This window comes from Notamacropus eugenii, chromosome 1 (assembly GCF_028372415.1).
Source record: "Notamacropus eugenii isolate mMacEug1 chromosome 1, mMacEug1.pri_v2, whole genome shotgun sequence".
NCBI classification, from domain to species: Eukaryota; Metazoa; Chordata; class Mammalia; order Diprotodontia; family Macropodidae; genus Notamacropus; species Notamacropus eugenii.
Window position 1 is genome coordinate 559,780,459 of NC_092872.1, and position 12,918 is coordinate 559,793,376.

Below are 12,918 nucleotides of genomic sequence, written 5' to 3' on the forward strand. Positions count from 1 at the left end.
TTATGGAGCATTTAGTTTGAGATGTCTAGTAGGTAGTTGGAGGTGCGAGACTGGAGGTCAGCAGTGAGGTCAGAACTGTACATAGATTTCACAATTATTTTATATACGTGATAATTGAATTCATGTGAGCTGGTGAGATCACTAAGTAAAATAATATAAAGGGACAAGAGAAGAAGGCCTATGACAGAACCTTGGGATAGACCCACTATTGGTAAGAATGACCTGGATGAAGATTCAGCAAAAGAGACTGAGAAGTGGTCAGACATATAGGAACAAAACCAGGAAAAGCAGAGTCATGTCAGAAAGAATATCAAAGAGAAGAGGGTGATTGACAGTATCAGGGATGACTGAGTTAGTTACATGGTTAACCTTGATTTTATGCACAATTATAAATAAATAGAGGAGGCAGCTAGGTGGTGCAGTGGATAGACCAGTGGGCCTTGGAGTCAAGAAGATCTGAGTCTGTATCTGGCCACAGACACTTAGTAGTTTTGTGACCCTGGGATAACTACTTAACTTCTGTTTGCCTTGATCTACTAGGGAAGGAAAAGGCAAACCATTCTGCTATCTTTGCCAAGAAAGCTACAAATGGGGTCACGGAGTATAATATTCAAGTGAAATGACTGAACAACCCCAAAGTAAATATTCTGTGCCCTGAGGACTTCGGAGTGGCTTCACTTATATTCTGGGAAATAAAATGCACATCTTTGTGACATATTTTCATCCTTACTTAAAGATATTCTTCCTAACATTATTCCAGATGGTTGAATTTGCCAAAGGGCCGACCATCAGATAGTTTGATACCTCAGTACTGCTGTGGTAGAAGTGTTTGGTATTGTTTAGTTGTGTACCAATCTGCATAATCCAGGGCCCATATTATCCAAGGAGCTGGGATTTTTTTATTATTATTTTTTTTGGCAAAGATATTGGAGTGTTTGCCATTTCTGTCTCCAGTGGATTAAGGAAAACAAAGGTCAAATAATTTGCTGAGGGTCACTCAGCAAGTAAGTTTTTAAGGTTAGGTCTTCCTGACTCTAGGCACTTTATCCACTGAGCCACCTAGCTACCTATTTGGTGTTTTATTCTTTCTTACTGGCTACTTCTGATCAGATTCTTTTCCTGTTCAAAATTGTTCAATAGTTCCTGAATGCCTATTTAAAAAATAAAATCTAAATTCTTTGGCTGTCAGTCTTGTCTGACTCTTTGTGACACCTTTTTTGGGGAGGGCAAAGATACTGGAATGGTTTGCCATTTCCTTCTCCAGATCATTTTATGGATGAGAAAACTAAGGCAAACAAGGTTAAGAGACATGCCCAGGGTCACACTGTTAGTATCTGGGACCAAATTTGAACTCAGGAAGATGAATATTCCTGACTCCAGGTCCTGAACTCTATCTACTATGTCACCTAGCTGGCCTTTTAGGATTTGGGGGACTTTCATTTATTTTTTTCTGCTATAATTTTTTACAGATTAGTTACCAGTGTTATTTTTCACTTTCCACCCTTATTCTCTTTCCATTTGAGTGAAATTGAATTGCTTGCCATAATATGAACCTGTTCCATGCTCTTCCCTCTCCTTACTTTTGTTCATACTTGTAACACTCTGCCTAATATTCTTATTGATTGCAAAAGTGATCATTTCTACTTGTAGAACTAAGGTACCATGATGTGGTATGGTGGTTTCCAATATTTTTTATTATAATGCTGCATTTTTAACATTTAAGTATTTTCTAAACTCTCACATAATAGTTAAGTATTAGTATTTTTGGACTGAGAAAATGAGAGGATAAAAAGTTATCACAATTTTATTAAGTTAAATCTCTGACTTAAAAGGACCCTAAGAGACCATTTTGCCAAGCCATACCTGAATAGTAATCTCCTCCAAGACATGTATGACAAGTGGTCATCCTACATTTCTTTGAGAGCCTTCTGTGAAGGAGAACCCACCATAAGCTGCCTGGGGGCTAAGTGCCCCAAAGCAGAGGCTAGATAATCCCTTGTTTGGGATGTTGTATATGGGAATGTGGTAGGAAAGAAAATAGTTTACTTTTTAAGTATGCATTGGACTAAGTACCCTTTAGGATTCCTTCCAATTCAAGATTATTTGATACTTTGCTTGTCTCTTAAGAATTTTGCCCATGCTTTTTACCATATCATTAAGTTCTATCATCCTGTTTTCCCCCTGATTCCAACATTTGAGGGAGGAAAACATTAAGTGCATCGCTTTGTAAATGTTCATTCTCTTCTTATGTCAATAATATAATTAGTCTGTGAGATTCACAATTTTTTGAGCCAAGATAAAGACATCTTAGTCCTTTTGCTCCCTTTAGCTCTAAAATTAAAAAGATATGTGATGTCTGAAATTATTTCAAAATCGTTTACTGAGGGGTGCTTTTTGATATTCTCAAAAGAGGCTAAAAGATCAATACTTTTTGATCCTCTAAATCACTGTTGATTAGAGAAATGCAAATTAAAACAACTCTGAAGTACCACCTCATACCCATAAGATTGGCTAATATGACAGAAAGGGAAAATGATAAGTGTTAGAGAAGATGTGGAAAAATTGGGACACTAATGCATTACTGTTGAAGTTGTGAGCTGATCCAATCATTCTGGAGAGCAATTTGGAACTATGCCCAGAGGGCTATAAAACTATGCATACCTTTTGATCCAGCAAAGTCAGTACCAAACCGATTTCAGAAAAACCTGGAAAGACTTACATGAACCGATGCTGAGTGAAGAGAGCAGAACCAGGAGCACATTGTACACAGTAACAGCAACATTGTATTATGATCAACCATGAGAGAATTAACTCTTCTCAGCATTGCTGTTATGTTCATCCTTCATTTTTGAGGAAGACCATGGCATCAGAGAAATGATGACATGACTTGCATTTGACTTTGTTTTGAGTGAGGGAGGACTTTGTAAGGTCACCAGCCTCACTTTCTCCTCCTGAACCATCTGAATCCAGTGACCAGATATTCATCAGGATGACTGGAGATGACCCAGAATGCAATGGGAGACCTTGGCCTTTTTAAGGTAGGCCTTTTGATGGATTCACTTCTAGGGAGGTAAAGTTCATTGAGTGAATAGACCTCTTTAAGAAGTAGTCAGGGAATGGCCCTTTGAATGAGTAAAAGAAAAAAAATATCTAAATCAAACTGGGAGGGAAAGAGAAACTGTTACTATTGACAATCACTCTAAGTCAGCCATTAAGTAGAGCTTGGGAAGGAAGAAAGGAAAGAAGGAAGGAAAGAAAAGATATTTAACCAATAAACCCCAAAGGAAAGGGAGAGGGTGACAAAAGAGAGAGGATGAGCTGGATTATAGACAGTTCCAAAAGACTCATGATGGAAAATGCTCTCCACATCCAAAGTAAGAACTACAGAGAGTATGCAGGTCAAAGCACACTATTTTCACTTTTTTTTCTTTGTGGTTTTTCCCTTTTCTTCTGTTCCTTCTTTCACAACATGACTAATGTGGAAATATGTTTAACATGATTGCACATGCATAATCTATATCAGACTATTTGATGTCTTGGGAAAAGGGAAGGGGAGGGAGATAGGGAGAAAAATTTGGAACTCAAAATCTTATAGAAAGTGAATGTTATATTCACATATATCATACATTTACATGTAATTGAAAAAATAAAATTCCATTTAAATTATAAAAATAATTTTTGTTAAGGAACTGAATTTTCATCTGTGTGTCTATTTTCATCAGAATATAATGCCATTCATGCCTTAATAAACTGTCTGTGAGTTGTGTCTGGAAAAGCAAAACCACATGAATCACTTGGTGATGATCCTTTCTGTACTCAGGTAGTCTGGTCTCCTCTCAAAGCCTTCCCAACTTTATAGAAATGTGTAAAAAATGAGGCTTGTTTCTCTACCCCAGTCATGCCAATGGGGCTTGCTTAATTTATTCGTAAAACCAGTGGTTTACCTTATTACAGAGCAACATAATTTACAAAGAACTTTTCTTACAATGCAGTGAGGTGGGTAAGTACATTCTCATCCTTTTTTAATAGAAGAGGGAATTCAGAGATATTATGTCACTTACATAACTAGCATAAATATCAGAGCTGGGACTCAATCTTCTGGCTCCATGTTCAATACTGAATGGACAATGGAGGAATGAATCCTTATTTCTTTTCTCCACCTGTCAATATTACATAGCACATTTGTCTTTCTGAGCAACTATTTTGAGCGAAATCTTTAATAACTACCAAGAATGAATTATTCACGATTTTCAGAACAATTTGGGGCAGCTCCTGCATGATAAGGCCCATTAATAGAAGCTAGCATAAAAATTCTGAGACTGTGACTCTATGAGTTTCTGTTTGACAACATTTTAATAGGCATTTAAAATTATTAATGGCTGATATACTGATAAGAAGAAGTTAAAAATGCAGCAGCATCTCTTATTTTCAAGGCGCTTACGTCCTACTTGGCAGAGGGCCATGCAATGGTCTAGTGAGTAGAAAACATGTAAAAAGTTACAAAAAGCAATCTTCAAAAGGAGAGAGCACTAAAAACTGAATAGGGGAAGGAGGGATTTGGAAAAGTCTCATGTAGAGGGTGGGATATCAAGAAGCATTCCAATTACTGTGAAAGGGAACTGATGGTACAGTGGTAACTTTGAGATTTTGTGAATATGTATGGTAGAGGAGGAGGTTTGTTGTTTTTGTAGGCAGGAAGATCTGCAGGCAGGAAGTTTTGTAGATCAGAATGCAAAGATACTATTAAAAGGGGCTTGATGAGATGGTACTTGTGTGCAGGGAATTCTAGGGAAGGAAGGCTTAGAAAAGAACTATAAAATTTGTTTCTGTTTTTGTAAAGGTTTCTGCATTCACTTCTTTTTTCTCTGCACCTATGAACTAGTAATCAGTCTGGTGGCATTCAATGCTTGAGGCTGTAGCTTGAATCCTTGAGCTAAACTTTGCCTGCCTGGCCATGGAGGTATCAGTTACATTACTGGTCAGCAGCGGGTCATGGGCTATACGAGGAAGTGTTTCAATACTCATTCCTAAGTGAAATTAAAAAATAGCTGTCCGTATCATATCTTCAGAAAAGGAGACCAGAATAAAAATTGAGCCTTGTCGATCTGCTCACGTTTTGCTGACAGGTGGATGCAGCTCTGAGTTCCAAATTCCCTTCATCAAATTGGTGCAATCCTTACTTTGTGCCTTTCTTACATGTTGCTCAGCAGGAAACATTTCTGTCTTTCTGACAGGTTTCTGTGGCATACAGTTTAAACTAATGAATCCAGCAATCTCACTGCACCAGTTTTCTCTCTTTTCTCCTGTTTCTTCTCTGTTTCACACAAATACGTTGCATTGTAAGGTTCAGACTCTCTCTCTTTCTCTCTCTCCCTCTCTCCCCGACACTCTCTTGATCACTCTCTATCTCTCTCTGTCTCTCTCTCTTCATCTATCTCTATCACTCTCTGCCTCTGCCTCCCTGTCTTTCATCAGCATATTTTCTAGTATAATTTCTCTTGATGGTCAGTAAACATGGTGTGGGAACTTGACGCCTAACTCCATCTGGCTGCCATCCTACTTTGCCCTATTCCCAGTGGAAAAAACTCAATTTAATAATCTTCATTTATGGCTCATTGATATACTTGGATCCCATAATTCTAGGAGGATGAATGCCCTTCATCCAGTTAATTCATTCTTGTGAATCTATAACATAAGGCAGCCAGTAGGAAGCATGGTTAGTATGTAACTTACCTATATATTTCAATAAAGAATTTCACTAAGATTACAAATTACATTCATTCATTCACACAATGAATATTTATCAGCTCACCCTTGTCCTCATACAGTTTATAATCTTTGGGATAAAGGAGATGACAGGGACAAAGAAGGATTTATAGACACTACATACATGGTCAATTCCCCAAGTGAATTATCCTTCTGACCAATGATGATGAATCAAGAACCTATTTTTAATACTTTTTTTCCTCCCTTTTTGCCTTTTTGACAGAGTTTTCAGGTCCAATTGTTTCAGCAATGTCTTTAATAGTTCAAATCTTTTTGAAATTTTAATTTTCAAATCATCGTTAGAGCAACCATCTATATTATCTAACCTGGTCTGTAAGTAGATCATTTAATTCAAAATAATTTCCCACCTGTCTTTAGCATCAAGGACCTTCATATAAATAAGCAAGATTAGGTGACAGATCTACAGACATGTGGTAAACTTCCTTAGTTAATTAAATTCTAGTATTTCTCAGACTTAATTTTTCTAGCTTTTCCATTGTTTATTGAGTCCATTTGAGTCATAAGACCCTGGGGAATAAACATGAATTGAGACAGAGCTCCATGACGTATTTAGCCTGTGGTTTGGTCATCAATTTTAATACTCAAATGTGACTTTAGTGTGCCAGCTTGAGGAAGTCCAAAAGTTAGTTCTTCATTCATCTCTTTAATTGAGGAATGTTTGTCCCAGTGTGTATGACTTGATGGCTGCCTAGAACAAAGGTAATCTGCAGAGGTAGCTCTACCCGAGGCAAACTTCACTTTCTGGTGAAGTTTCCCTTCACTAAGAGACAGCGTGGCTTATTCCATTACCGTACTGGAAAGAGTATGGTAGAGAAGCAGCATGGGGGTAACGGATTATAGACTGAATCTGGGAGTCAGAGGATTTGGGTTCAAATCCTGGATCTTCCACTTCCTACTGATGGGATCTTTGGCAGGTGACAATCTCTGTGGATTTCATCCTCAATTGTAAAAGGAGAAGGTTAAAGTAAATGATTGCTAAGGTCCCTGATAGCTCCTGATAGCTCCTGCTATCTCCATCTCTGTCTTTTGTCTCTCTACCTCTCCCAGTCTTTCCGTCCCTGTCTCTATTTATATGTCTTTCTTTGTTCCTTATCAATGTCTTCCTGTCTCTCTTCTGTCTTTCTGTCTCTGTCTTTCACACACACACACACGCACACACTCACACACACACATGTGCACACACATATGCACGCACACATACACAATCCCTAGCAAGGGAAGGTACCTTTGGGACAGGCACTGATATTTAGGGTCCGGGTTTACCAAACAACTGCCTGCCTTCCTGCCCCCTTCCTTCTCCCCTGAACATGAGCTCCCTTGAAGCAGATACTGTTTTCTTTTCATCTCTACCTCACCAAATAGCTAGCAGACTGCCTTGCTCAGAATAGGCACTTAAAAATGCTTACTGATCAATTGACTCCCTTTTGTTGTCCTTGGTTTTATATGGTTCACAAACTCTATCATGGAACCTTGAGTTCATGTTCTGACAATGAGGGCAATGATGAAGTAGCTCTGGTTTCTCCCAGAAACAAAGGAAGTGATCCCAATTTTGTCACCTACAGAAGCCATGGAGACATCCACTTCCTAGCTGTCACACTACTTCCTTGAGCAACAGACTAGGTCTAGAAAAAACATTTCAGGAAGATAGAGTTGAGAGTGGCAATGATATTGGCCTACAATGGTACTAACAGCTGTTGGGGACTTCATATTATTTGTTTTGCTATTGAGTAATGCCCACCTATTCAAAAGCCTTTAATAGCATAGTGTATAATAGTCCCTCAACAAATGTTTGTTAAAAGAATGAATGATTGAACGAATGAATGAATGTTTGATGAAAGACATCTAAGTGCCTATAGGACAAAGTCTAAACTCCTTCACCTGGTATTTAAGCTTCACCACCACATGACTCTAGCCTTACCTGAAAAGACACTCCACTCAAATGAAGCAAGTCTTTTTTCCCAAACATGTTGGCATTTGTATACTTCAATTACTTTACCTGTACCATTACTTTCACCTGGAATGTGCACCCTAGCCATCTCTACCAATTGAAATCTTATATATTCCAGACCCATCTCAATTGCCACCTCTACTATGAAGCCTTTCCTGATTTCCTCCAGTGATTTCTCTTTCTTCTGAACCTCTATTATGTTTTGTTTGCACTTCTCTTTCCATCGATCATTATTCTCTGCTGTGAGGGTAGTGAAAAGATTTTAAGACTTGCCACCAGGAGAGGAGGATCCACCTGGATCCCATTCAGGTAAGGAGACCAGGATTCACCTGGATCCCATTCCCTAGTGCTGTGATCTGGGGTAACTCTTTATAACTGTGTTTATTCTCCTATAGAAGGAAGGGGTTAGGTTAGGTGATCACTATAATCCCTTTCACTTCTAAATGCTGTGATTCTAAGTCACAACCTCTCAGAACTCATTTCCTCACTCATAAAATTGCTATAACAGTGTTACATTATCTTACCCTACCTTCCAGGGCTGTTGTAAGGAGCATATGCCAAACACATGAGAGCCCTATATAAATGTGAGTTGTGATTATTACAGTATGGTTTTTGTGCATGTCTTATCTCCCCTACTAGATTTAAAAACCTTAAAGAAGGGATCCAGGCCAGATTTACCCTTATGTTTCCCTAAATGTAGCACTGGGCACATAGTAGGTGCTCAGTAAATGTTTGTTGAATGCATAGGAACTTCATTCTTCATTTTGTTTAGCTATAAAGGAAAAAAAGGTGAAAAAACTAATTTGTGGTGTAGTTGACAAAAAATATGTTATCAACTATGTTCAGATAGACCATCCTCCAGTTATTTAAGTTATAAGATCCTATCACCTAAATAAGGTCATTCCTACTGGAGAGATTATGCAAGCTGTTCAGGTCACTGCTGCAAGACTAGCTCTGGGACCCTGCACGCTATCACAGGAATAGGGTGGCCTGATAAGTTACCCCCAATAGAAAACAAAATTGCTCACTGGAACTTTTGCAAATGGAACTTGGAAAACAGGTTATCATCCAGGCCCTCATCTGGGGGCAGTGTGAGGAGGCCCTTAGTTGGCAGCCAGCTGTGTGATTTCCACTCTCCAAAGAAGTAAATGACTTCTGTGCTTAGCTATAGCTTTGATATGGGTCTCAGAAGGAGCTGGCACAAAGCATATTGCAATCAGCTTAGGGCAATTGCCTATCTGCTAGGTGAGGCACTTCTGTCCTCCTTATTTAAAGATGGTGTCATGTCCTGAAATCTGAAAAGAAAACTTCTCCCTGCAGACCCCAAGTCATCTCTAGAACTTAGAAAACTGGTGGTTTGAAGAACAGTAGCTTCCTCTCTTCATATGGAAACTACGCTGACAACGAAACGAGAGAGCTCTTGTATTTATTTAGTGTTTGATCTGTGTCATTCAAATGAATATTTGTGTAAATGGGAAAGTATATTTTGTACCATTGTTATTATTGTGATGAATTTATTATTAAATAATGTCATTGCATATATTTACTATTAATATGCCATTATGTATATTTATTATAAATATATTATGTATCTTTATTAATGAATTATGCATGTTTATTAATATATCTACTATTCCTTATTATTAATATATTCAATATAATAGATCTATTATCTCTGCAAAGCTCATTTTGGCTGGAGCATAGATTATTTAGAAAGTAAGCATATAAGGTAAATCAATAAAGTAGGGCAGCACCAGATTATACAAGGGCATGAAGTCTAGGCAATAGAGAATTATTGAAAAGTTTGGAGCAAGGAATTGATGGGGCCAAATTTAAATATTATTACTATTGAAAATCACTATTACATTATCACTGTTAAAATAGTATCAATAACAATGGTAATGACAATAATTGATATAGAACTTGAACGTTTGTGAAATGGTTTAAAAATGGCTTACTTGGGGGCTTTATTACAATCTCATGAAGTAGATACTACAAATGTTATTATCTGTATATTATAGATCAGGAGAATTAAGCTCTTAGGTGCTAGATACCTTCCCCTTGTCCTATAAATATTAAGTGTGGAAGGCAGGATTTGAATATTCTTTTTGACTCAAAGTCCCAACACGAGAGCCCAACTGGGAGCATCTTTTAGGAGGAAATTATTAGGTGGTTCCTAATGGAGATCTGTATCAGAATTATGAATATAGGAAAAGAGGAATGAGTAGATGAGAGATATATTACAGATTTAGAATCATCAGTCATTAGAAATTAATTGGATATGAGGTGAGGAAGATACGATGTCCAAGACCAGTAATGATAGGGAGAGGGTGGCATAAATGGACTGTATGGATTTCAAAGAATGGAAGGTTATTGAGGGTGTATGGTCCCCTCAATAGGGGAATGATCTGGAAGCATTAATGGGGAGCATAGAATAGATTACTACTCTCCCCCCTTCATCCTGTGAGCTGAGGGAGTGTGAGGAGTGTCTTCCACTGGAAAGATCCAGGCTTCTGGGAGGAGAAGGGGGTTTTGGGAGGCCTGTTTGGACAAAAATTCTCCTTGATGAGAACATAAGCTCCTTGGAAGTAGAGATTATTTCCTTCTTTATACTTATAACCCTAGTAACTAGCACAATCCTGGTAGATAATAAGAGCTTAATAAATACTGTTGTTTGACTGATGGTACGTTAAAATGGAGAGGAAGTAGAGCAGAATGTGCTTTGTATTTTTTCTTTGTTTTCTTTTGCTGGTTCAGACATGTGATGTCAATATTGGTCTAGGGAATGAATGCCTGGTAAAAACGTCCCATGTAACAATGCAGGTAACCAGCTTTGGCAATTGTAATCTTAGTTTTCTGAAGCTCTGAAAGTTTAAGGCTCTTGACAGAGTCAAGAGACAAGACTTGAACTTGGGAGTCTTTCTCACTCTAAGGTCTTTCTTTAATCATGAAACCATACTGCCATCCACACTGTATGTACTTGAAGGATGTATTTATTAAACCGAATTACCCTGAATTTTTGCTGAACCCCCCAAAATATCTTAAATGGCTTTTTTTCTTTAAATTGAGTGGGCATGGTGGTGGTTTACTAGTCCTTTTATAAGCTTACTTTCTTATGATTTTCTTTTCTCTTAAAATGGAACAGACAAAAAAAAAGAAAATCTAAAAGAGGACCCAAACAAAACACAAATTATATTTAATTGAGGATGTCTTGGTTATTCTGATTATTGATAATAGTAGTGTTAGTAAGGATTTCTATAGGACTCTATACAACATTGTATAACAATATTGTTTGTATAACAATATTGTTTCATTTTATCCTCACACTATTGGGAGATAAATGCATTATGATCCTCATTTTACAACTGAGGAAACTGAGGCACAAAAAGTTAAATGACTTGCTGGAGTCACACAGCTAGTAAGCATCTCAGGCTATTCTTGACCTCAGGTCTTTCTTATTTCAGAACTAAGGCTCTATCCGCTATGCCACCTGAACCTGATTACTCTTGAAATTTAGTGTAACCAAATGTATTTTGGGTCACTCTCCTCTTTCTACCTGTAGCTCTGGTTGGTTTGACTAGAACATCATGCCCTTTCCAGGATAAGCCAATCACTTCAAATCTCATATAACCCTGTTTTGGATACTCACCACTCTCAACTCCCTCAGCCTCTTCTCCTCTCTGATTGGATATAATTATTATTAGCATCTAGGTAGCACAATGGACAGAGTTCTAGACTTGAAGTCAGAAAGACTTGAGTTCAAATATGACCCCAGACACTTACTACCTGTGTGACCCTGGTCAAATTATAATCTTGCTGTTTGCCTTAGTTTCCTCAACTGTCAAATGGGAATAAAAGTTTCACCTACCACTTAGTGCTGTTGTCAGAATAAAATGAAATGATATTTATAAAGCATCTGCAAATCTTTAACACATTATATAAATTCTAGTTATAAAATTGCAAGGCATTTAAAGCACTACATAATTTTATTACTGTGGCTATCTATCATATTGGTCGTTACAAGAGATAGTCTTATGGGTAGGGAAAGGGGGATGGATATGTTCAAAAATAGTAGTGATATAGAATAGTATAGCAATAAAATTAACTATTCAAAATGTTTAAGGAAAATTTAAAAACAGAAGAATATAATTTCCTGAGGGCAAGTACCATTTTATTTTTTTCTTTCTAGTTCCATGCATAACATGGTGTTTGATACCTAGTATATGTTAAATAAAAGCTGGATGACTGAGGTGAAACTTCAGAATTGCTTTAATTTGTGTTTCTCTTATAATTTGTTTTTCTGGAACATTTTTTCCTGTCTTTGCTGGCAGTTTGCATTTCTTTTTTTGAGAACTCCTTATTTATTTTGACCCCTTAATTGTGGAGTAATGGTGCTCAGTCATATATATTTATGTTCAACTCTCATATATCTGAATGATGGACAATAGGTTAAGTGAGTGTCTGCTAATTATTAGATATTTGTTCTGAGGCATTAAGAGGGCCTTGATGATGAGAATAAGTGTTAGTGTCATATAGATGAAATGCATCTACTTTGTAGTAAGAGTGAATTCAGGAAAGATGGGACTGGGTATAGGGAAAGTGGAATAGCTGTAGGGCATACAAATGTTATTTAGTCTTTTCAGTTGTATCCAACTCTTAGTGATCCCATTTGGGGTTATCTTAGTAAAGATATTGGAGTGGTTTGCCATTTCCCTTCTCCAACTCATTTTACAGATGAGTAAACTGAGGCACAAAGGGTTAAATAACTTGCCCAGGGTCATACACCTAGTAAGGATCTAAGGTCAGATTTAAACTCAGGTCTTCCTGAATTCAGGCTTAGCACTGTATCCACTGTGTTATCTAATTGCCTCAAGAACACATCGTATTTGATCCTAGGTCTCTTTTTTTGTCCCTCAACATTGTGATATCAGCTCTAAGATGCTCACACATACTTGTACTGATTCATAGTTACAGCTCTTTTTTCTAGAACTCCAACAGAACACACATTAGAACTGGAGGAGTGAATAATGATGAAAATAGTGGTCAGACTCAGCCCTAAGCTGTCTATCTGAATTCTTTCATCTGAGCTTATTTCTAAAGTCTTGCGTTTAAAGAAAGCTCCTGGAAATGGACAATATGCAAGTGATGTAATGTACTAGATGTGTTTACCAGTGTTGCAGCAG